Source organism: Myodes glareolus, chromosome 14 (assembly GCF_982192425.1).
Source record: "Myodes glareolus chromosome 14, mMyoGla1.1, whole genome shotgun sequence".
Classification (NCBI taxonomy): domain Eukaryota; kingdom Metazoa; phylum Chordata; class Mammalia; order Rodentia; family Cricetidae; genus Myodes; species Myodes glareolus.
The window spans coordinates 48118057-48142140 of record NC_142039.1 but is presented as its reverse complement, the minus strand read 5'-3'; the positions used below and the strand labels follow the sequence as shown (position 1 = coordinate 48142140).

At 44.4% G+C, this 24084-nt stretch overlaps 1 pseudogene; it reads right to left on the bottom strand.

Annotated features, from left to right (window-relative positions):
* Positions 1-1343: 1343 nt before the first annotated feature.
* The window catches only part of LOC146892016 (spermatogenesis-associated protein 31E1-like), an 88323-nt pseudogene continuing 65582 nt past the window's right edge, over positions 1344-24084 (bottom strand).

The window sequence follows — 24084 nt, the reverse complement described above, 5'->3', positions numbered from 1 at the left end:
CTGTGACTCATAGACACCCTTGGCTAGGCCTGGATTCAGCACTGGGCTGCCTGTCCAAGATCCAAGAACCATTTCGCTCTGCCAGGTTCTGCCCACGAGACTCAGTGAGGTGAACACAAAGGTAATATTGTCCTCCTGGATAGGTGCAGGGGCTTCAGAGGTCCCAGAGTTGTCACTAGGTGGAGTCCGTCTCAGAAATTCGGACTGGAGAGCAGGAGGACAGTTCTGTGTGGACAGAGATTCCACAGCGGAAGTTCTGCCTCTGGAGGACTGTGAAATGGGCCAAGTTGTAGCCTTGTCCATGTTGAAAACATTTATGATCTTGAGACCTCTGAGGGGCATGCTCTATCTGTGCCTCACCAGGCATCCTGGAAAATGTGTTCCCAGCAATTTTTGAGTGCCGGGATCCTGGAAGGAAGGCCCATTAGAAGTTTTCTTGCAGGTAGTTGGAATATTAAAAGTGTTGTCTACATGTTTTCTTATTACTCTGAGTTTTCCAGGGAGAACAAGGCATCGCCCATATGTTTTCCATGACAAATGCCCACGGGCACCTTACTGTCCTTGAAATCCCCACACTTGTTGCTTGAGTGGTTCGGGGATGTAATAGAGCATCCATTGAATAAGATGTAGGGGCGATCTAGTGGCGATCCTGCCATGTTGATAGTAGCCACAAGGGACTCACTTGTGGGAAAATAAGAGGTTCCGTTTTTCTGTAAATCATTGCTTAACTTAAAAGAACTTCTAATGACCTGAAAACTGCTCTGATTCACAGTTTCTGCTCCAAAAGGAGCGTGAGGTGGTGCTGGCCTCCTTCCTGCTCTGGGACTGCAGCATACGGTCCATACAGCTTAAGGCACAGGCAGATCTTTTTCCTTTCCACTTCTAAAATTTCTGTTCAACACTTCCTAATCTGAACTTCCAACATCTCCTGGACATCATGGTTGATGAAAGAGGGCTCCCTAGCCTCTACCTGCCTGTGTGTGGGGCCTGTCCAAAGCGAGACCTCTTGGAAGCTGAGAGAAAGATCCTCTTGCTAGGACACACCATATGAGGAATTGGAGTGGCCCCAGGTTTTGGCAGCTACCTGGTACCTGGAAAGGCCTTAGGTAGGCCTCCTTGAGTGGTCAAGGCCTGGGGTGGTTGAGGTAGGCTGCCCTGAGTGGTTAAGGCCTGGGCTGGTTGAGGTTGGCTGCCCTGAATGGTCAAGGCCTGGGCTGGTTGAGGTAAGCTGCCCTGAGTGGTCAAGGCCAGGGGTGGTTAGGATGGGTGCTGACACTTAGGGTGGAGTCTTATGTGGTTGACTTAGCACTCACCCCAGTCCTAAAGACTTCTTGTTTGTTTGAATCTTGTAGGGTTGATTTAGACTCCTCCCCCGACACACACACATCCAAAAAAGCTTTGTTCCCGTCACTACAGTATAATTGACTCTGACTACAGTAATGTAACTAGGAGATGGTTCTGAACCCCCTTTATGGAGCCATATCATCTCCAGAAGCAGTACTCTAAGGTGGACCAGATGCAGACATTTCTCTGTGGCATAGCAAGCAGATATAACTTCAAGATAAAACATACTCAGAGAAAGTAATGTCGACAAGTTTAATTTGGGGAAAGACTTCTTTCCAGATCACACTTTTATGCTGAGACAGTGCCTTGGACAGTAGACAGAGATCCGTTGGACATGTGGAACATGGGATCTGTATGGATAGGGGCTGGCTTGGGAGACAGGGTCTCTGGATGCCCGGGCCTGCCATAGGACATCCCTTTGTCAAGGGAAGGTTGACTCTGTACCTTGAGGTTTGCATGGTGAACTGTGCTAATGTTTTGGGTTTTTTTTTTTTTGATTCGTAGTACAAGATAGGCCTACTCACTGGATTTGTGGAAACACAGCTATAGTGAACCCCCAATTTCCCCTTTACAGTTTGTCCAACAGAGGTCATGAGGTCCTGTCTTTCAACACCCTGTTGGAGCGTGAACAGGTTTGCCTCTGACTGGCCCTTGGCTTCGGGTCATAGATGGCAAACCCTTGCATTTTTGCTTGCAGTTCTCTTGCACTTTAGATTTGGGGGTTAAAATTGACAGTATAAATCTTTTCATTCTGTCCCCAAACTTTTCATTATTTGGTGTGTTGACTTGGACAGGCTTCGTCCCTTTAAGTTGTATGTCCTGCTTGAAACTTCTGTATTTATCTTTTTAGATATTTCTTACAAAGCTATGGCTATGCTGTGGTTCCTGCAGTTTGGAATTCTTGTGGACATTCCTTTCTCTTGATAAGAAAGGGTACTTGTCCTGGAAGGTGACTTGGTTGTAGCAGCCTCAGGCTTGAAGTTGGGCTGGGAGGTCCTGGAGGCCAGGATATCTGCAGCAAGCAAAACCTCGGGGGCCCAGTCTTGGAATAACTTGCCAGTGGCACAATCCCGCAGGACTAAGCCAGCAGCCGAGCTCAGGCCAGAATTGTCTGCATCCAGGGAAACAGTTTTAGAAGGGGATGATAGATTTCCACTTGTCTCCAGCAGTTGAGTGATTGGAAAATCACCCATCTTCCCAGCTTTGACAGTAAGTATCCACTCACAGGATTCCTTCTCCTCTGTCTCCTCCAGCTCCCTGGTATCCCTGCTACTTGAGAACTGAGAAGCCCCACTGATCTTACGAACTAATACCGCATGGTAGTTATGTCTTAAAGTCACACCCTCACTCTCCTGTGACTCACAGACACCCTGGACTCAGCGTGGATTCGGCTCTGGGTATTCTGCCCAAGGTCTAACAACTGTATCCCTGTGCCAGGCTCTGCCCACGAGACTCTGTGGACACAGAAGTCACATTGTACGCTGGGGCAGTTATAGGTGACTCAGGTGGCACAGAGTTGTTACTAGGTGGAGTCTCTCTCAGGAATTCTAACTTTAGGGCAGAAGGACAGTTCTGTGCAGATTCACATTGCAGAGAGGAAGCTTTTGTCTTCACTTCCTTTTCTGGGCTTGCTGGATGGGTTCTCCCATGGCACTGGCCATGTGGATCATAGAGTCACCTGTAGAGTCCCAGGACAGACAGGCATTGGGGGACTGTAGTAAGGGTAAAGTCGTAGGAGTCTTCATGTTTAAAATATGTATGGTCTTGAGGTCTCTGAGGGTCAGGCTATATCTGTTCCTCACCAGGCATCTTGTAATGTGTGCTTCTAGCACCTTCTGAGTGCCTGGATCTAGGATGGAAGGCCCATTCGTAGTTTTCTTGTTAGTGATAGAATCATTGAAGGATGGTTTGTTCAAAGTTTCCAGATTTGGCTTGGAGATTTCAGGCAGGACCAACGAATGGTCTACACATATGCCATAACAGATTCCCGCAGGCACCATACTGTTTTTGATTTTTCTCCACTTACTATTTAAGTGGTTTCTCAGGGTGCCTTCTAGCTGATTCTTTTCTGGTCTCACCGGGGAAACACTTTGCACATCACTTGTTAGGTGTCTCATGTTGCAAGTTTCCACCTCTGTCTCAGAGAAGGCCTCGAGAACTTTGCCTAGGGAACCTTCTGGGGGCCTGTTACAGAACTCTTCCCAGATAGTTTGTCAGATCCTTGTGTGGGTTCCTCCACGGTTATAACATCTCTGGAACCTTTGATGAGACGCTCTGTGGATGCTGACTGCTTTCATTTGCCTGTGCTGAGGGACATGAAGTCCTGTGATTAACTTCTGCCTGACCCAGGTCTAGAAATAGCTGAACTTTTTGGAGCCATTGACCTTGGTATTATGTGAATCTGTTTTTAAGTGTTCTTCCATCTGCTCCTGGAACTGGGGAGTAATGAAATCCCCCATGGAGATGAACAAGAGACCCCTGGCCCTACGACACCCAACTGTTGGAAGTCTGTTAATTAAATGTTTCCTGCGATTTTTTTTAATCATGACTGGCAAATCGCTCCTACTTTCATGGTGTTTCCTCAGAAGGTGGTGCTCTCGGTGTCCAACAGTATGTGGGACAATAACTTGGGTTCTTGAAAATGTAGGACAAGAAGCCCCATCATCCCTAATTGGATCTGAATCACATGGCAGCTTTGAGAGAGAGGATGGCTCATGGGCCTAGGCTTGGACTCTAGTCTCTGATGGTATTTGGGACCAGGAAAACTTTGGAGACAAAGGTTGGGATTTGACCAAGTGATGAAGCAAGGACTTTGGAGAACAGAGCTGTGGAGGGCTGTTAGTCTTAACATATAATGGACTCTAAATAGAGTGTCCATTGAAGATGATGGAGGGGGAATCTAGTGGGGACCCTGCCATGCTGACAGTAGCCACTAGGGACTCACTGTGGAGAAAGGGGAGACCCCAGTAAAGCTGGATATTGTTCTCCTTTAAATCGTTAGCTAAGACCTTCTGGTGGCCTGAAAACTGCTCTGATTTGCCGTCTTTGCTCCAGAAGCGGCGTGAGGTGATGGCGGCCTCCTTGCTGCTCCGGGAGAGCAGCATACTGCCCATACAGCCCGAGGAAAGGTCCAATCTTCCTTTTCCTTTTTCCTTTCAAACTTTTAGTTGGACTCTTTTGCTAATTTGAACTTTCTGCATCTCCTGTATAACAGGGTTGATGAAAGAGGGCTCCCCAGCCTCTATCTGCCTGTTTGTGGGGCCTGTCCAGAACGAGGCCTTGTGGATGGTGAGAGAAAGATCCTCTTGCAAGGACTCATCAGGTGAGGAAGTTGAGTGGCACAAGGTTTAGGAAGCCACCTGGTACCTGAAAGGGCCTGAGACAGGCCTACTTGAGTGGTCAAGGCCTGGGGTGGTTGAAGTAGGCCTGCTTAAGTGATCAAGGCCTGGGGTTGTTGACGTAGGCCTGCTTAAGAGGTCAAGGTCTAGCCTGGTTGAAGTAGACCTGACAGAGTAGTTAAGGCCTGGGGTGGTTGAGGTAGGCCTGCTTAAGAGGTCAAGGTCTAGCCTGGTTGAAGTAGACCTGATAGAGTAGTTAAGGCCTGGGGTGGTGGAGGTAGGCCTGCTTAAGTGATCAAGGCCTGGGATGGTTGAGGTAGGCCTGCTTAAGAGGTCAAGGTCTAGCCTGGTTGAAGTAGACCTGATAAAGTAGTTAAGGCCTGGGATGGTTGAGGTAGGCCTCCTTGAGAGGTTAATGCTGGGGCTGGTTGTCATGGGAGAAGGCAAACCTGGCAGAGGTGTGCCCTGTGAGGTCGACAGTATTTTCCAGTCAAACTGAGGAGCTGCCATGCTGGAATCTGGAATGGGTGGAGGACAGGCCACAGGATCCTGAGGATGAGATGGGTAGGAAGGTGCCTGTTGGGGTGGTCAATGGCATCTTCCAGTTGTCAAGGTCTCTGGTGGCCAAGAGGTACTCGCAGATGGCTGTGACTCAATCAGTGAGGAATTCAGCAGGACAGAAGACAAGGGTTTAGAATCTTTGAGCAACAGGTGTTCATTGCAAGGAGTAGAGGAAGTCTCTAGGGACAAACTGGTGGCCACAGACTCCCCTGTGGGCTGCCTAGGTGGCAGGCAGCATCTGGTTTGAATGTTTCATCTGAGGCATCTTGTCCTAAGTGCCGGCAAATGCTGATAGTACTGATAAGCTTCTCCAGTAGGCTATAAGAGGAAGGAAATATGATTGCAGCCAGGAGGTGGGACAAGATGAATAGGGAGGGACCCTCACAGCCCATCACAACCACTGTCCACACTCTGCTCTTTACAAGACTGAATGAACTGTCCCTTCCACAGAAATCAACAGTTAAACAGGAGCTCTGTCATCCATGAGCAAGGCCGTGTGCCCAAAGGCATGGAGAGCAAGGCACATGTTAGGCAGGACAATGCCATGAACCAGGCGCCTCCACTTCTAATGACCTCCATAGACATCATTATCTCCCTGTGGAGGGGAAAGAAGGACCAGGGCTCTGAGAGAGGAAATTGTCTCAGAGCAGAGGCAAACAACCCGTTTACCTCCAAATCCAGGCATCATGGCCCCAGTTCCTCCCACACCATCCCTCCCCAGGCAGTACCCAGTCCTGGCTGTCCATAGCTTCATTCCAAGCACAGCACCTGGAAAATGTCTTTAATTCTGGCCTCCTTCCCTGGAGCTCCCTCCTGGAGGGTCCTGCAACTCATTCGTGCTATCATGAGATTGGGGGGGGGGGGGGGGGCTGAAATCACCTCGCCAGGGGAAGGAAGTAGCCTACCTTTCACAGTCCTGATTTTCTTCCTGACTATTCTGTTCTCCCTCTTCACCATCTGAGAGAGAGAGAGAGAGAGAGAGAGAAGGCACCTGCAGCTCCATTCACACATCTATAACGTGGGCAAATATGTGTTCTTTTTCTCTCGGGAAACTCAAATGGGGACCATCTCTGTGAGAGTCACCATGGATGTCAGTGTTGTTCTGCTCAGGGACCAGAGGCTCAGCTCTAAAGTCCCAGCAGTCGCTTCCTGATGGCCTGGAGGTCATTGCCCCCTTCATATCAGCTCGGTCAACCCTATAAGCATGTATGTTAGAGGGGGACATAGAAACCATCACTCAGAGCCTTTCCTTTCTCAGCGGTCCCTAACCAACCCCGGAACACTACCCCTGACCACCAAGGCACAGGGCTTCTCCCAGGTGTGGATGGTCGGAGAGCAGACATCTTGGAGCCCACTCTCCCCTCTGCCCTACCTGCCAGGTCTCAAGAGGATGGGGTTCTGCTCCAGGCTGAGATCCCCTGTCAGTCACCTCCCCTTCCCTATTTGATTTAGAAAGTGAATTCTGGAGAGAGAGGAAACTATTCTTTCTTGGTTTGAGCCTAAGGCATACTTACCTTTCTGGTGGTGGTGTTTTCTGCTGGTGGAGATGAGGATGAGTCAAGGGGGAGGAGGAGTAATAATAGGCGGAAGAGCCCCAGCCCACACACAAAGGCAAAGATTATGTCCATTGCTCAAGTGGTCATCCATGAAGGATCAATGCTGTTCAGAAGAGAAAAAGAATTCCCCATCTGAACCAGACTGTTGCTCTCCGGAAACTGAAACCTGAGAGTTCTCTCTGGGAGTTGGCAGTTGGGCCCAGGCCTGCTGTACTGCAGAGCTCCTGTCTCCCTATCACAGAGGGCTCCTGAGTGTGGGGGAGGGGCGGTAGGAAGAGCTGACCAAACAGTCACTCCCTGTCCTCCAGCCTTCACATGGGCTCCATCCTCCTCGGCCTTTTGTGTCTGTTTCCAATTTCATCTGCACACTCCATCAGAAATAGAGTCTTATCCATTTTCTGTATCTCTCCTACCCCCAGAGAGAGGCTTGTTCATGTTCTGTGGACTTTTGAGACCTCCAAGCCACCTCCAGTGACTGAACTCCTCCAAAAGGCCCCACCTCCTAATCCCTTCCAAAAGTTCTACCAACTGGAGACCAAGCACTCAAATATATGAGGCTATGGGGGTTGATTCCACACCCCACAGTCCATTCTCTGGCCCTCCATAGCCTTGTAGTCATCATAAAGCAGAATTCACTTCATCAAACTTCAAAAGTCCCCGTAGGCTCTCACAGTCTCAACACTACTTCAAAGCCCAAAATCTCTTCTGAGACTCCAGGCAATCTCTTCATGGTAACCTCTTATAAAAGCAAATCTCAAACGGCATGTTTTAACATACAGTGTCACAGAATACATGTTCTCATTCCTAAAGGGAGGAAGGAGGGTGTCGTGAGGGAATACTGGACCAAAGCAAGTCCAAACTCCACCAGTGCTAACCCCAAACTCTGCATCTCCACATCTGATATCAAAGGGTTCTTCAGATCCTCTGGTCCTCTCGGTTTTGTTGAATGCAGCCCACTTCTTTTGGGGGGGGGGGACTGCGTCCTCTCCCCGTCAGCAACTTTGCTTGGCGGGTGTCTGCAGCCCTGGCATCTCCAACATCTTGGGGTCTCCAAGGCAATCTAGGCTTCACCTTCACAGCTTCACATGTTGGCCTCTCTAGACCTCCATGCAGGGACACCCCTGACACATGCCTGGTCTCAGCAGCTTTCTTTACGCACAGAGGATGATCCCACAACCCCATTACTCATGTTTCCTTCACAGCTCTAATAACAGAATCACATGACTAAAGCTGCCAAGTTCTCCTGCCTGTTTAGCATGAAACCTGGAACCTGGACCCTTCTTGAATTGTACTGGCATAAGCTTTGATTTATTGTTGCTCTTTAGGGATAAGATATTCCTTAAGGCCTTTTCTTCCAACAAATTGCAGGATTAGCTGGCTGGTTCCTTGCTCTGTGGGGACCCCTCCCTTTACTCCATTCCTCTTAATCTCTTTCAGTACCAAGCAATGCTCCACATTACATTTCTGGTGCTCTTTGTCCCCTCAATCTATACATTTGTATTTCCTTTTTCCCTGCTTGATCTTTTTTTTTTGTAGCTGTTCATAACAATGACTGATCTCTAATAGCCACACAACAGAGACAAGAGTAAACTGTCTAGAAATCTTCTCTGCCTTGAACGCCTTGAACACATTGGCACAGGAGACCACTTCCTAAATATAAAACCAATAGCACAGACACTGAGAGCAACAACTAATAAATGTGACCTCCTGAAACTAAGAAACTTCTGAAAGGCAAAGGACACGGACAAGAAGACAAAATGGCAGCCTAGAGACTGGGACAAGGTCTTCACCAGTCCCACAAGTGACAGAGGGTTGATCTCCAAAATATATAAAAAACACAAGAAAAACTGGACATTGATATACAAAATAATCCGATTAAAAACTGGGGTACACATCTAAACAGAGAATTCTCAACAGAAGAATCTCAAATGGCTGAAAGACATTTAAGGAATTGTTCAAAATCCTTAGCCATCGGGGAAATGCAAATCAAAATAACAATGAGATACTATCTTAAACCTATCAGAATGGCAAAGATTAAAAACAATGATGACAGCTTATGTTGGAGAGTTTATGTGGAGTAAGGGGAACACTTCTCCATTGTAGGTGGGAATGCAAACTTGCACAGCCACTCTGGAAATCAGTATGGCAGTTTGTTATGTCCAGACTCTTGTCCCCCAAAGAGATCACCAGGGAACCAGGACTCAGATGTAAAAGCAAAGTTTATTCCAAAGTGCAGTACAAGCCTAGGCACAGAACTCATCCAGCACATTCAACATGGTGAGGGTAGGAGGAAGGAACTCCCTTCCAGAGATTACAGGACTTTTTATAGATAATCCAGTTCTCACCTAATTTGCATACCCAGACCTAATTGAGGACAGCAAATGATTACAAAAGGGCGAATTCAATAAGCACGATATCATTATGCAAATGAAGTACAGACATAAGTATGTTCTCAGTTGGCCCATTTCTACCTGTCCTTGGGGTATGTACATGAAGCATACTGTGGTCATGTTTTTAATTGGTCAGTTCTTGGCTCTCCTTGAGGCAATGCTCTCCCAGTTGTTCTCGGCTTCTGGCCCTTGTCACATATGAAATGTTTTATCCTAGACTAAACAGCGTGATTCAGATGGAAAACAATTAGGTCACTCTGACCGGTTTTTTTCATTTCTCTCAGGTTTATCAGAAAACTGGGAATAATTAACCAACCTCAAGACCCAGCAATTGGGCTTATACCCAAAAGATGCTCAATTGAAGCACAAGGTTACTTCCTCAAGCATGGTCACAGCAGTACTATTTATTCCTCACAGCTAGAACCTGGAAAAAAACCTAGATGCTCCTCAACCAAAGACTAGATAAAGAAAAGGCGGTACATTTACACAATGGAGTACTACTGAGCAGAAAAAGAAACCAAAACAATGACATCATGAAATCTGTAGGCAAATGGATAGAACTAGAAAAAAGTCATCCTGAGTGAGGTAACCCAGACTCAGAAAGGCAAACACGATATGTACTCAGTCATAAATGGATATTAGACGCAAAGGATAATCAGGCAACAAACCACCACCCTAGAGAAGCTCAGTAGAAAAGGAGGACACTAAGATAGGCGTGCAGTGAGGGCCACAGGAAGGGAAAATAGTGAAGATCTCCTGATGATTGGAAAGGGTAAAATGGAGGGGATGCGGGACAGGAACGTGGGGGGTTGAGATGGAGATAGCCAAGGAAGCTGAGAAAACTCTTTCCTAAGACCTACCATAAATGATGCTGAGTGGGCAGAAATGACCTTCAGGGAGAGACAGATTAAGTAAAACCATTAAGGAAGAAATCCCTGGTTTACTAAATTTTAATAGCCTCATTTGAAACCTCAAAGCCCACTCTCCACAGTGATACACTTCCTCCAACAAGGCCACGCCTCCTAATCTTAATCCTTTCAAAAAATCCCACCTCCTGTTTGCTAAGCATTCAAATACATGAGTCTATGGGGGTCATTAGCCACCACAATGTGTCTGTGTGAATGTCTGTCACATGTGTATGATGCCCGTGGAAGCAAGAAGAGGCTTCAGATGCCCTGGAGATGTTACAAGGAGTTGTGAGCCAGCCGTCTGATTTGGGTGCTGAGAACCGACCTGTGGCCTCTGGGGCAGTGAGTGCTCTCAACCACTGAGCCAACTCTTCAGTCCCTAAAGATTGTATCATATATATATATATATATATATATATATATATATATATATATATATATATGTATGTATATATGTATACATATATACATACATATACATATATATATGTATGTATATAGACATATATGTATATATATATACATATATATATATTATTTTTTTTAAAGCCTACAGCACCCGGTATTCCCAGGCGGTCTCCCATCCAAGTACTAACCAGGCCTGACTAAAGATTGTATTCTTTAGTTAGATGGGTTTCATGTTTTTCCTATGCTTACAGTTAAGTTTTCTCTATGAAATATTTTATTTGGTATTTACAGTATTTGAAATTATTTATCTTTAATTTTTCCTTTATCATGTTTGATTTTCCAACTATATGTGTTGTTATAAATGTAGGAAAACTAATCCTTTTAAACTATTTTAAAAATTATTCTTTGAAAATCTCATCCCTTTATGCAAAGAATTTATTGGAAGCATCCGTCTGAAACTTCTTTCCTCCAGCTCACTGTGGCGGATCTCCAACCTGTTTCCCTCCAAACATATGAACTCTTTAAAATATTATTTTTAAATTTATTTTATGTGTATGACTTTTTTGCTGGCATATATGTATGTACACCATACATACCTTCAGAAATCAGAAGAAGCATCAGATTCTTTGGAGCTGGAGTTGCAGATGGTTATAAACCACCATGCGGGTTCTAGGAACAAATCCAAGTTCTCTTAACAGCTAAGCAACCGCTTCAGTCCTTAATGTCTTCTTTTTATGATAGTTATTAACAATTTCCTAAGTCTAATCATGCTGCCTGTATGCACACGGGTGTGGGACTTTCTACTAAGGCATGGGCAGCCTACCGGAAGCCACATCCCCCAAAAGGAGTGAGACTTTGCCTCCCTCAGCAGTCATAAGCTGCCAACAGTTCTCGGTTAGGCGTGAGAGCTTAGGGATTCTTCTCTCATGTATAAAATATGGTGTCTGTCCAATGAGGGAGAACTGTGAACTGAAGTCCAAGAAAAAGATGCAGCTACCTAGAGAGTCTACAAGGTTGACATTTTAGGAGTTCTACGATTGTGTTAGGCTATAATGTTTCTGATTCCCGATCCCAATTATCATGGGCTACCTTCAGCCCTCTCAATAGCCATCATTGCCCATCTCTGTGTTAGGCCTAACATTTATTCTTATAAATCCTTTTGAAATGTACAAGCCAAGTCATAGATTTGCCAACTTAAAGGCCAAGAATGTCATAAGATAGCGCCTAAGAACTCTAACAGATAACTCACCACTCTGCTATACAGCCCACGTATCTCACAGTCCCATCGGTATATTTTAAAAGTCTCTTGATTCATGATTCTCTCTGCTCTGTTACTATAAAACCTCATAAAATTGTCACTGCACTGAAATATGGTATTTGGGAGAACCCAAGTCTGTGTTTCCAGGCCATGGCCAATCCTAATGGCTCCAGAATAAACTCTCCTTCCCTTGGAGGTGACATCTGTGTTTTTGCCTTGGCAAAGAGTTAAGGAAACTGACAAGAAGAGGCTTCAGAGAAGCTTCCCCCAGAAGCTGAACAAAGTTAATCTTTGCACGGCAGGAGAGGGAGGTGTCAAATATTGCTAACTACAAAGTACTGTAAGACTTGACTGTGACCACCAACTCAGTAGCATTGGTCTTTAGTGACCTTATAACAGTGTTGAAGTAAAAAAGGAACCTTCATAGGAATACAAGGTACTGGCACCTTTAACTCATAGCCTGTCACCCACTGCAGAAAGGCCCTCCCCCAGAGATTGTGCAAGGCATCTGCCATCTGTTTCCCTTTCACCTTCCCATAATGCCCAACAAGAACCAAACTTGTCAGGGAGACAAAAAGGTTCCTGAAAGGTCCCTGGTCACTGATCTTATTTTACATGGATAAAGAAACTCTTAGAAAATGCCACCTCCCTGACTACTAACCTGGACTACATCAGCAGCTCCACCAGGTGGCTTGATCCTTTGTGTGTGTGAGGGGTGGGGATAACACTGTCTTCTATGCTCCTTCTAACCCCCTCGCCACTTCTTCAGGAGGAAAAAAAGAACTAATTTTGCCTAAGAGCTTGTTCTCTCTCTTTTTTCATTTCTATATTACTGGGACAGAAGTTCCCATGCATTGTGGATCAGTGTAAAAAAAAAAACTGGTTGAAACGGGTTGGAGAAGAGAAAATAAGAACGAGAAACTACAAACCACGCTTGAGGTGGTCTTCTGCAGACAGGGAAGAGTAAGGCAGCTGCTAGAGGGGGTGTGAGCTTGCTGTGATCTCTGTTTGGCGCTGCTGTGATTCTCGTGGCTCTAAGTGAACTGACTTTCATAATGATGCGTGGGACTGCTCTTCGACAGCACTGACTCTAGTGTGCCCCTTCCGTGATACCGCAAGTCGCAACCAAGCCAAGGGCCTGCAGCTGCTGACTATAGCAACAAGGTGGCTGACAACAATATCTACAGCTGGGTTTAGATCATCAGATGAGGTGTTTGGTACCTTTGTGTTCTAAGACTGACATCTGGAAGCTGGGATAATACTTCGGGAACCATAAATAACAGTCCTGTCAGCCTCCAATCGAATCATCTCCCTGCCACTATACTCCGAGCATTTTCCTAAGTGAGCAGTCCCTTTTGTCTGTCTGTTTGTTTGCTCATTGCGACCTTTCACACTAGCAGTGAGTCCTCTCTTCTGAGCTACCACCCCTTTGACATCACTGTTGGTAAGCTGCTGTCATTCTGGACTAAAATGAGCGCCATTTGGAAGGGATTGATCTCCCAGGCCATTTGCATAATCGCCTGTATCAGCACAAGGTATTTTGAGAGACTCCACTTTTCTCTGTCCTCAACAATACTTGGTTTGGGCCATGTTTTTTAAACATTAATTAAGAATGTCGTAAAGAAAAAAGAAATCATACACTAAAATTAACCAGACCCAAAGACTATTATATAACTCAATGAACACTTAGAGAAGCCATTCAGAGCGGAAGCTATAGAGCTTCCCATTGGATTTCATGTTTTCACTGTAGGATATATTTTTGTCTTTACCCACCACCAAAACCAAAAATATCACGATGGTGTTAGGACTAGAAAAGTGATTAGCTTTATATCCTCCTTGATAACTTACATCTATTACCTGTGTTCAGTCCCAGCTCATCCCATAATACTTAGCCTTTCTTGTTCTCTTTTCTACATGTTATGCTCACAAGCACACTTGTTTACACATATGCTTATATTATTGGATAGATTCCACATATGAAGGAGAATGTGGAGAATATGCAGTTCTTTTCTTTCTGAGATTGTATGGTCTCCATTAATATTATACATTCAGTGTTCATCCATTTTCCTATACATTTTTTATTCCGTTTTTCTTTTCCTTTCCTTCCTTTTTCTTTTCTTTTTTTTGTTTTGTTTTGTTTTGCTTTGTTTTTCAAGACAAGGTTTCTCTGTAGCTTTGAAGCCTGTCCTGAAACTAACTCTTGTAGACCAGGCTGGCCTCAAACTCACAGAGATCCGCCCGCCTCTGCCTTCCAAGTGCTGGAATTAAAAACATGCATCACTGCCCAGGGATTCTATTTTTCTTTAGATCCAAATAGGGTTCTCATATATATGCATATGAGTATATGTATGTACATATATGCATAGGTCTTTGTGCATGCATACATATGTGCATATGCTGTATGTTTATGTCAACTTAGTTGTCAATGAAAATTATATATACATGTGTGTATGTGTGTGAGAGAGAGTGTGCTTCCTCCTGTCTCAGCCTCCCAGAGGTTAGATTCCAGACTTTGTTTTTATTTTACTATGATGTTAGACACCTTTTCATGCATGTGTTGGTTATATTATACCTTCTTGAGAAACATTCTATTCAAATTCTTTGCTCATTATCAAATAGCCTTGTCTTTTTTTCCTTAAATTTTTAGTTCCTTATATATTCTAAAAACTGAACTCTAAACTGTAAGTCACTTTTTTCATCTTTTTTTCAGATATGATTTCTCATCATATTTCCAGGTTGGCCTTGAACTCACAACCTCCATGACTCAGTCTCTCAAGTACTGGGATTGTGGGCACGCACAAGCACCACTATGTCCAGTTTTCACTTGCTTGATAATGTTGTTTGAGAAATTTGTAGCTTTGGGGTCTGTCCTGGAACTAGCTCTTGTAGACCAGGCTGGCCTTGAACTCACAGAGATCTACCTGTCTCTGCCTTACAAGTGCTGGAATTAGAAGAATGTACCACCACCCCCAGCATGTTTTCTTTACATTTTAAGAAATCAAGTTTATCTATTCTTGGTTTAGTTTTCTATGCTGTTAGCCTTGTGGGCATCGATGACACCAATGCTATACACCTCCAATAGCTTCTAAGAGGCTAGGACAAACTCACATGACAATTATGGTCACACACACACACACACACACACACACACACACTGAAACAGCTGAAATACTGAATCTGCATTTGAAAACAGCACACTTTCATGCAGGAAAAAAAATGAAACTAATCACAGAGACATGTACTGGTTTGATTATTGGTCTTTCCTTAAGTTATACGAATCATAAACAGTTTCTTCCAATATCCAAGCAGAAACAGGAAGACCTTCAAAAGGGAAAATTACTTTTAGGTTCACCTATGCACTGGGTATCATTTGAATGAGCCTTCCAAAGGGTATTGTTTGAAACTTGGTCCTCAGTGTGGCCATGCTGGGAGATGGGACCTTTAAGTGACTTGGAAAAAAAACTAATTAAGTCATGAGAACACTGCTTTCAGAAGAATTCAGTGATAGATTGGAAAGTGAGATGGTTCTCTGGGGAGGAGATTCTTATAAAGAGTAAGTCCGACCTCCTTTCTCCTCTCCAGCTTCCTGAAGCAATATGTGATCCACCAGGCATGCTCCAAAACACATATGCCCTCCTGCCACGATGCTGTTGTCAAGAAGCCTTACCAGATGTCAAGTCAATGGGATCATTGATCTTTCACTTTCAGCCTCCCCTGCTGTGAGCTAAAAAAATCTTTTCTTTTCAAATTACCCAACTTTGGTGGCTATTGTCCTATAGCAATAGAAAATTGACAAGTTGACTCAGGCTTTTCTAAGAAGCAATGTGTAGAAATACAAAAAAAAGTGTATGAAACACTATGAGGTGTGTGTGAGTGTGTGTGTGTGTGTGTGTGTGTGTGTGTGTGGTCACTTTTCTACTGAAGTTTCAAATCTACAGTGAAATGAGGCATGGAGACTCACGCTGATAGATCCAGCACTCAGGGGCCTAAGGCAAGAGGAGTGAGTGGGGTTAGCACAGGAGAGTAGGTTTAACACTGAACTACTCCAATGGACACTGACATCAGAAGTTAGCACTCCAGTGCCTAACCTTGTCTTCCTTTATCATCCTTCCGCGCAGGACCTGCATGTATACCAATGCCTTTACTTCCTGTGACTAACTGAAGCTAGGGCTTTGGAATGTTTATTATGTCCTATTCCATCACCTATAGCAGTAGCCAATGACAGTCACCCCAAGGGGCTTCTCTTAGATGAAAGCAAGGGGGTCTTGATGTTATTCCTTTGTGGTCACTTTAAGGACTAACCATGCCCACCCCAGCCACTTCTGACCTCCCTCGCCACCATCTTTTCTCTCTCTTGTGTTTGTCTCTTGTCGTGTGCACACGTTTCTCTCTGTCTCTGTGTCTTTATGTCTTTATATTTGTCTATCTCTGTCTCTCTGTTTCTCTGTTTCTTTTTAAGTAATAAATGTTTACCCTTGTGTTTATTTACTATGTCCTGTGAGCCTTTTATCTGCCGTAACCGCCCGCCTGACTCCCCCGGCCGCATGGCGCTGCCCCCCTGGAGATCTTGCAGGGACCCACGGCCATCCTTGTCAGACTAGCAGTTGCTATGCGAGCCGCCCGGGGCATCCCAACATCATATTATTTTTAAAGAACAATACTTGATGAGTCCTTTCTCTCGTTCTTCCCACTTGGCTTCATGAGTGGAACAGAATCTCACTCCACTGCAGGCATTGCCCTGTCCCAAATTTCATCCTGGGGTTGAACACTGCTCTGTGATGTCCGAGCTCCATAGAGAAGAAGAGCTGGGAATAGTGCTCAGAGACTGTGTCCCTGGAACTAGCACTTGAAGGCCAGCCCCATCTACTTTACCTCCTGATTCCTGTTACCAAGAACAACAAATATACCTATTTCTTGAACGGCTTAGTTTCTCACAGAAAGTCGGTCTAGTGATACTTTCTTCTACTTCCAAGAGATCCTTCAAGTTCAACACAAACCTCACTCTGCTCACACACAGTGCTGACCTTGAATCTATCACATTGAATTTCTCCATGGCTTTGAGTCCAGTTACCACAGGAGATGCTTCTGTGGCTTGGCTTAGGCCACATGTGGTCCCCACTGAACCTCTTTCCTGTCGCTTCTGTGTTTATCTCTTTATCTTAGGTCAGCATCGACCTGTTTGATTCTCTGAGTCTGCTGATCCTCTACAATCCCCACCAGTGACTTTGTCCAGAACCCTTAAGGAAGCAATGATGGGGGGGGGGGTGCCAGTTTTCTCATCTTACTGTATGTGTGGTGTGTATATATGTAATCTAAAGTTAGTCATTTCCTTCCGTTACAGACACTTTCTGAATTGGCAAGGATTTTACAAGCTCAAAATACATGGGAATAAAGAAAACTCTTCATTCAGTAGCTCCCTGAGCTTTGTGGTAGACTCTGAGGACTTGGGACGATTATTCCCTTTCTTGGAACTTCTATCTCTGTCCTGTGAGCGATCCCTCTTTCTGGTCATCCGCGTACAGCTAATTAAAATTCTGACTGGGTTTAGGATCAAAGAACCCTGCTCCATCGCGTTCTCACATTCTTCCTCCTTCTTTCAATGTCTTCCAAGATCTATTTTAAACTGGAAGTGTTGTGTACTTTCCAGCAGTCCTTTGACCTGTTCCCATTAAATCAAAAGGGGGAAGAAGGTCTCAGGCTTCACCTAACAGCCAATCAGGGTATGACAAAGGCTTGGATAAGTCTCCCTGCATCCCTGCCACATCCTGGGAAGTGGTGTGCCTCCTTGCCAGGTGGTCGGCACAGTTGCCGGGTAATCCAAATCCACGTCAGCGGGTGATTTTAGAATTAAACGACTTGGCCAGCGAGATGACACAAAGAATAACATCACGAGGGGACTGCAAACCTTGGGAGGTCGCTTCAAGGTGTTCACAGTAAGCTGGAAAGGCATGGAAGGAAAGGCTGCGTCGAGGATGTTTTCCACTTCTCGCCCCAACTCGCTTGGCAGCTCCCATGACACTTTGACTTTCCAAATATTGGAAAGAAAAGCGGCCAAGGATTTATGCAAGAATGAGAAGCGCCTGAAGCACTTCAATTTCCGGGTGGTTAAACAAAAGAGGACACCCACCAAGAAAAGTCACTCTAAGAGACTGCAGAAGATCAGGGGACAAAGAGCTGGGCATTTAATTGGAGGAGGGAGGGGGAAAAACCAGAAATGATGATCTAATTATTTGTGCGTAGCAGAACTGCCATGAGGCAGGCTCATACAGATCCTTGTATCTCCCGTCCATGGGATAATGTAAGGCCCACGGTTCCTCAAAATTTTAACTACAACTTGGGAATGATATCAATCATGAAACACATTTACCACATAGGAAAAGTTATTTCTCTTATTTCTGCAGTACTGGGATTGAATCCAAGTCCTTAAACTACTCAATGATTTTTTTTGTTGTTTTTTTGCCAATGAGCCACATCCCAGCCCCAGGTAAAAGATTTAATATGCACACAGAGGCATCTTTTCAGGATGTGGTCACATCTCTTCACAAAACCATAGTAACTGAAAATATCCTGATCTACCAGTCATCCAGATTCCCACTGAAGTGTAAGGCAAGATGAGGTGTGTTCCCTCATGAGTAAGGGGTCCACAAGGAGCCCTACCCATTGTCATGAGTGGAGATCAGACCACTAGTTTGAGAATATCCAGATACAAAATTTCAGATCCTGTTTCTGCTGAATGCACACCAGTTTTCCACCATGCTAAGTCAAATCCCCAAGGCTAGGGACTGTCTGTAGAACATGTCCACTCATTGATTTAATTAAGCCTTAGCATAGGAGTGAGCTAATTATATAGGACACCTATGCCCAAGAAACCCTGGGTCCACTGGCTTCTTCACAGAGACACACAGCTTCAGGATGCCCTGCCTTTACCTCAGGCACAAAGGCTAACTCTATCGACAACTACAACAAGCAGCCCAAGGTGGCAGAAAACAGATCACATGGACTTCCTCCATGTGCTTAGGCCCCAGATTCTTCAGTGTGCTGTTACCTGCTGTGTCCACATTGTCTCATATTGGTTGTCACATCTCATGGTGTCTGTCTCAGTTTTGATCTAAAGTATCCTGAAAGGTCCAAGTGCTAAAATGCTTATTCCAGTCTGATACAAGATGTCCTTCTGTATGTGTGTTGTTTTTATTGGTTGATGAAGAAAGCTCTTTCATTCATTGACTTTGCAGAATAAAGCCAGGCGGGAAATCTGAACAGAGATACAGAGAGAGAGAGTAGGCAGAGATGCCATGTAGCTGCTAAAGGAGAAAGAAAGGCAGAACATTACCACTAAGTCACAGCCTTGTGGTGATACATAGATTAATAGAAATGGGTTAATTTAAGATAGAAGAGCTAGCTAAGAATATACCTGAGCCATCAGCCAAACAGTGTTGTAATTATATAATTTCTGTGTGATTATTCGGGTCTGGGTGGCTGGGGAACAAAAGCACAATCTCCATCTACACCAGTCTTAGCACTGATAACAGTAGAAACACTGAGAAGTGTGATCTAAGCCAGGTTTGGTGGCACATGACTACATTTCCACCACTCCAGTGACTGAGGAGAGAGAATCACAAGTTCAAGGCCAAGGTGAGCTACATAGTGAAATTCTGTCTCCAAATAAAGAAACAAAATGACGTGGGAACTAGTAACAGGCTTGAGGAAACTGGAGACAAGCCCTTGAAGAGACTTGTAGCCCTATGGTCTCCTTTCTCATGCGTTGTTCCCAGGGACCAGTGTTATTCCAGCTCGCACTTCCGTCATTTTGTCACAGGCCTGAAGCCATGGGCCCAACAGATCATGCAAATCAAAGCAGCCTTTGCCCTTTATAAATCGATTATCTTGAGTTCGAGAGATAGCTCAGCAGTTAAGAGCACTGACTGCTCTTCCAGAGGACATGAGATCTAACCCTACCACCAACATGGTGACTCACAACCATTTGTAACTCCAGTTCCAGGGGATCTGATGCCCTCTTCTGACATCCAAGTGTACTAAGTACTTACACGGCACACAGACATTCATGCAGGTGAAACACTCATACACATAAAATAAGTAAACAAATATTTCAACTGATTCTCTTGAACATTTGTTACAAAACAATGAAAACTTAACTTAAACACAGCCAAAGATTTGAACTATATGCTTAAATATAGTTTATGTTTATAATGTAAGCACATTTGTGTAAAAAGAAGAAAGAGAGGAAGGAGCACAGGAAGCAGAAAGGAGGGAAGGGAGAGAGAGGAAACTGTGGCCCCAATGGAGGGACCTTTCCAGAGAAGTCCTCCAGGGTGGTCCTGTCAGATGCCCCACTGCCTTTGAGCCTGGGTTCTAAGTGGCAGTGTTCTGTCCTCCGGTGAGGAACTAAAGTGATGCCCACACATTGTAGCCGTCAGCTTCTGTTTTTGTGGGCTGACACTTCCCAGTCACAGGGATCAGGTCCTTAAAACAGAAAAGCAGCATTGCTGCCTTGCCCCACCCTAAGCACACTAACCATCCCTTGGCAGGAGTTTAAAGGGATGCAGAAAGAACTTATTGCATCCTAGAATCTCAATACATAGTGTTGGAGTGCTAGCTCATAGAAAAACGGGTCTCTACACCCAGCAATAATTGATTAAAGGTCAGGAGGGCATGGAAACGTTTCTCTCGTAAATTCTTATGGGGAAAGCTAGAGGGAAGTGCAAGTGCAAAATATATTACATTTCAAGCCAGCTAGGTCTTGTTCCTGAACTAGAAGGTGCTGGTTGCACAACTCAACCTCAGCGGGAAGTACACCTTGAGAGGAAACGGCACCCCACTGTGCATCCCACAAAGGAAGGAATGGGATGAAGGGCCACAATGCAGCAGGAAGGCTTTTCTTCAACAACCTAATTTAGTCTTAGAAGGAAAGTTCTCCAAACGCTTCTTTGATTGGGTTGTGTTTGGGCTAGGTTTGTTACCGTTTTCGCGGATCTTCCCTCATCCTCCTCCGACCTCGACTTCCAGCCTTGATACTGCTCGGAAACACCAGCAGCCCCCAGGTCTCTGAGCCCAGCACCGCTGCAGTTGGTGAAGTGTACTAAGCTGAGAAACGAGAGCAAAAAAGAAGTTTGGTGATCTTGTCTATGTGTTTGGTTTGGTTTTGTCTTTGTTTTTTTTTTTTTTAATGTCTCGGCTATTTACTGACAACAGGTTTTCAGAGAGAAAAAGTGTAAAAGCTGCACAAAACATTTTTAAATTTTCGGCCAGAATAGCAAGCTGGGGTGAAAGGAGAGCAAAGCTGGGGCCAGGGATGTCTGTGGTGACATCTTCAATTCCACATAAAAGGGCCCAGAGGGTGGCAGCTGACAGAGGTGAAAAGGGAAGGCCCAGGGCTCAGGAAGATGTCACAGCCTAAGACAAAGGCAAAGGAACTACAAGAAGAAGATGCCCCCTAAGTCCAACTCACATTTAAGACTAACTTTAGCTGGACAACAATCCTGGTCCTAATTCTACCTCTAACCATAATCCCAATCCTAATCCCAACCCTAATTCCAAACCCAACCCCACCTCTAACCCTAATCATAACCATAACCCCAACTCCTTGCTATACCACAACCACAAATGTAGCCCTAACCCGTCCACCCTGTCCATGGTCAACTGTGTCCCCTCCGTGACAGCTGGATGTTTAGCCTCTCAGTGACCTGCATGACAGTGAACTGAATGTTGAAGAATTTTCATGTAATCCTTGATCGTGGACATAAATCCATCAAAGGTTAGAAGGACTCATGATAGGCTATGAGAACAAAACAGATCTGCCACCAACCTAAAGCTAAGCTCTGAAGGAACCTTTATTTTTAAATTCAGAATCACTTGACACAAGGCTGATGGGGAAATGCTCACGGATATTTGAAACCAACGTGGTTTTGTTCAAGCAATGAAGGCCATCCGCCTGTGAAACCTTCGTCGTTTAAAAAGAAAAATCTCATTTAACTTGCTGCAAATCCAACCCATTAAGTTCCCCTGTAAAGAGGGTTTATGGAGCATATGGAGCTCTCTGGCTTCTGGGGATATTGCAAAGACTTCTTGTTGATGGAGAATATTATGCACTTTTCCTTATTTCCTACCTCAGATTTATTATTTTCTCCTTTTAAAACATTTTCTTTTTTTTGCAGAAAGTATATGTGGATCAAGCCAAAAACCTCAATGTTTATGGATTTTACTCTGGAACATATTGTAAGTAGACACCTGAAAATAAATGTTGAAGCACTTGTTCTCTTTTTAATCCATAGAGAATTTGAAATAACCTTGCTGAGACATGCACCGATTTCAAGATGTACAAAGGAACTCTTCGAAGGAACGAAGTCCCGCTTTGCAGCAGTAGCTTCTTTTGCATGGCCAAACAAAAAGTTCAGTGTGTCGTTTAATGTTTGGGTACTGGGGCTTCAGATGAAGTATACTAGAATTTAAAGCCAAGAGTCTATTTTTAATCTGAACCAAACTTGCAATGAGTGCACCACAGAGCATCCAAAGATGCTGGATATGCAGGGCATGGGATATTTAGTGTACATTTTTTTTCAGTAAAGATTGAACCTATTGCTTTAAATTTACTTATTTTGCCCAGAAAGGCATCTGTAGGGTAAAGAAAAAATGTAATGAGTATATTACTTAAAAATTTAACTAGTAAACTATTTGAAATAAGTTTATTTCCCATTTCCAGACTTTTCAGATGGCATATATATTATTTTGGCTCAGATAGCAGTTTACATGCTAATGAATTACATATGCAAGATCCCTGCCCAATAGAAACTGAACACATGAAAGGTCCGACCTTGATCCAGGAAGAGGTGAGTAAGAAACTCTCTGAACCTTCATATTCAAAAACAACAAACAAACAAACAACAAATACCTCAAACAAAAATTACAGGGGAATGAATTTCTAGTAAGCTCACAGTTATTGAAGTCTGGGGCTGTTCAACACTGTTCGGCACACAGTCATGGCTGGACCCAAGCCAATTACTTGTTCATCTGTTCCATACATATTTACTGAGTGCCTATCCTGCAAATGAGCACCTGCCTTTCATTCTGCTGAGGGCCTACTCTGCTGCTGAGGTTTACCCTGCTGCCAGGGCCTAGCCTAGTCTGAGTAACGGCTCTGACACTGACGACTTAACTGCTCCTGGGTGCTTGTCCTGATGCCCAGTGCCTACGCTGCTGCTGGGTACCTATCCAGCTACTGGGTGCTTGCCCTGCTACCAGGCACCTTGTCAGTTTCCTGAGCCTTGAAAAGGTCTTTTTCTGGTGGGCACAGACTTCTGAGTGACTTAGCCCTTGATAGAGTGGAGCTGGGTTTGTTTTATTATCTTCCCACCCCCTTTCACTGAATACTGTAGAACGTGTACTCACCAGACAGAGGAACATGTTCCTCTGCAGAGCTCAGTCCCTGGTCTTTTTGAGATACCTGGGGGCAGCCCCTGCTGTTAGATGGCCTCCTAGGACTTTCTTTAGACTCTCTGTAGAAGACAGATAGCGGATATTGTTTATTGCCTCTAGCCAAGAAGCAAGTCCTCCGGACAGTCATCCCACCCACTTCCCTTAAACTGTAAGCTCAAATTAAACAGTAAGCATCACAAAGTTACCCGGATTAAATTTTTATTGGCATTTAATTTGTATTGTATAAATCTGGACTTTTTACCTAATTAGACTACAAATGAACTCTATGCCAGTTTATGAATTGCCAAATATCCGTTTATTCCATTTAATACAATTTCTTCTGTAAACCTACAAAGGCACTCAAATTAATTTTTTTTCTAAATCATGTATCTTTCCATAGCCAGGTATTGAAACTACCATTCAAATATGAATACACACACTCTGAGTTGTACTAATTCAAGGTCACACTTAATGTACATTTCTTCGTTATTTTCATGGGAATTTGCTTTGGGTGGTTTTCCCTCAACTTATGCTACATTGACCCCAGACCCTGAACCCCATTCCTTAAACCACAATCATAGGCTCACTTGCTATGTCTCTCCCTGTTCCCACAGGAACTCTTATCGTCATTTATGCTAGTGTATAAATACCAAAGTAGGTCTTAAAGAAGCCTAGTATGAAGATTAAGCAGAATCATGAAAATTTTCATCACAACAGAAGACCACCAATCATGGGGTTCCCCTATGTGACACAAAGGCCTGTGTCCTTCCAGCTTCAAGTTTGAATATTATAGCCAACTTAACTATTCCTCGTCTGACCATAGAATACAGGTGTAGCAATGTCGACAAAGATCCTAAAAAATGCTCCACTGTTCCATCATATAGACACTAG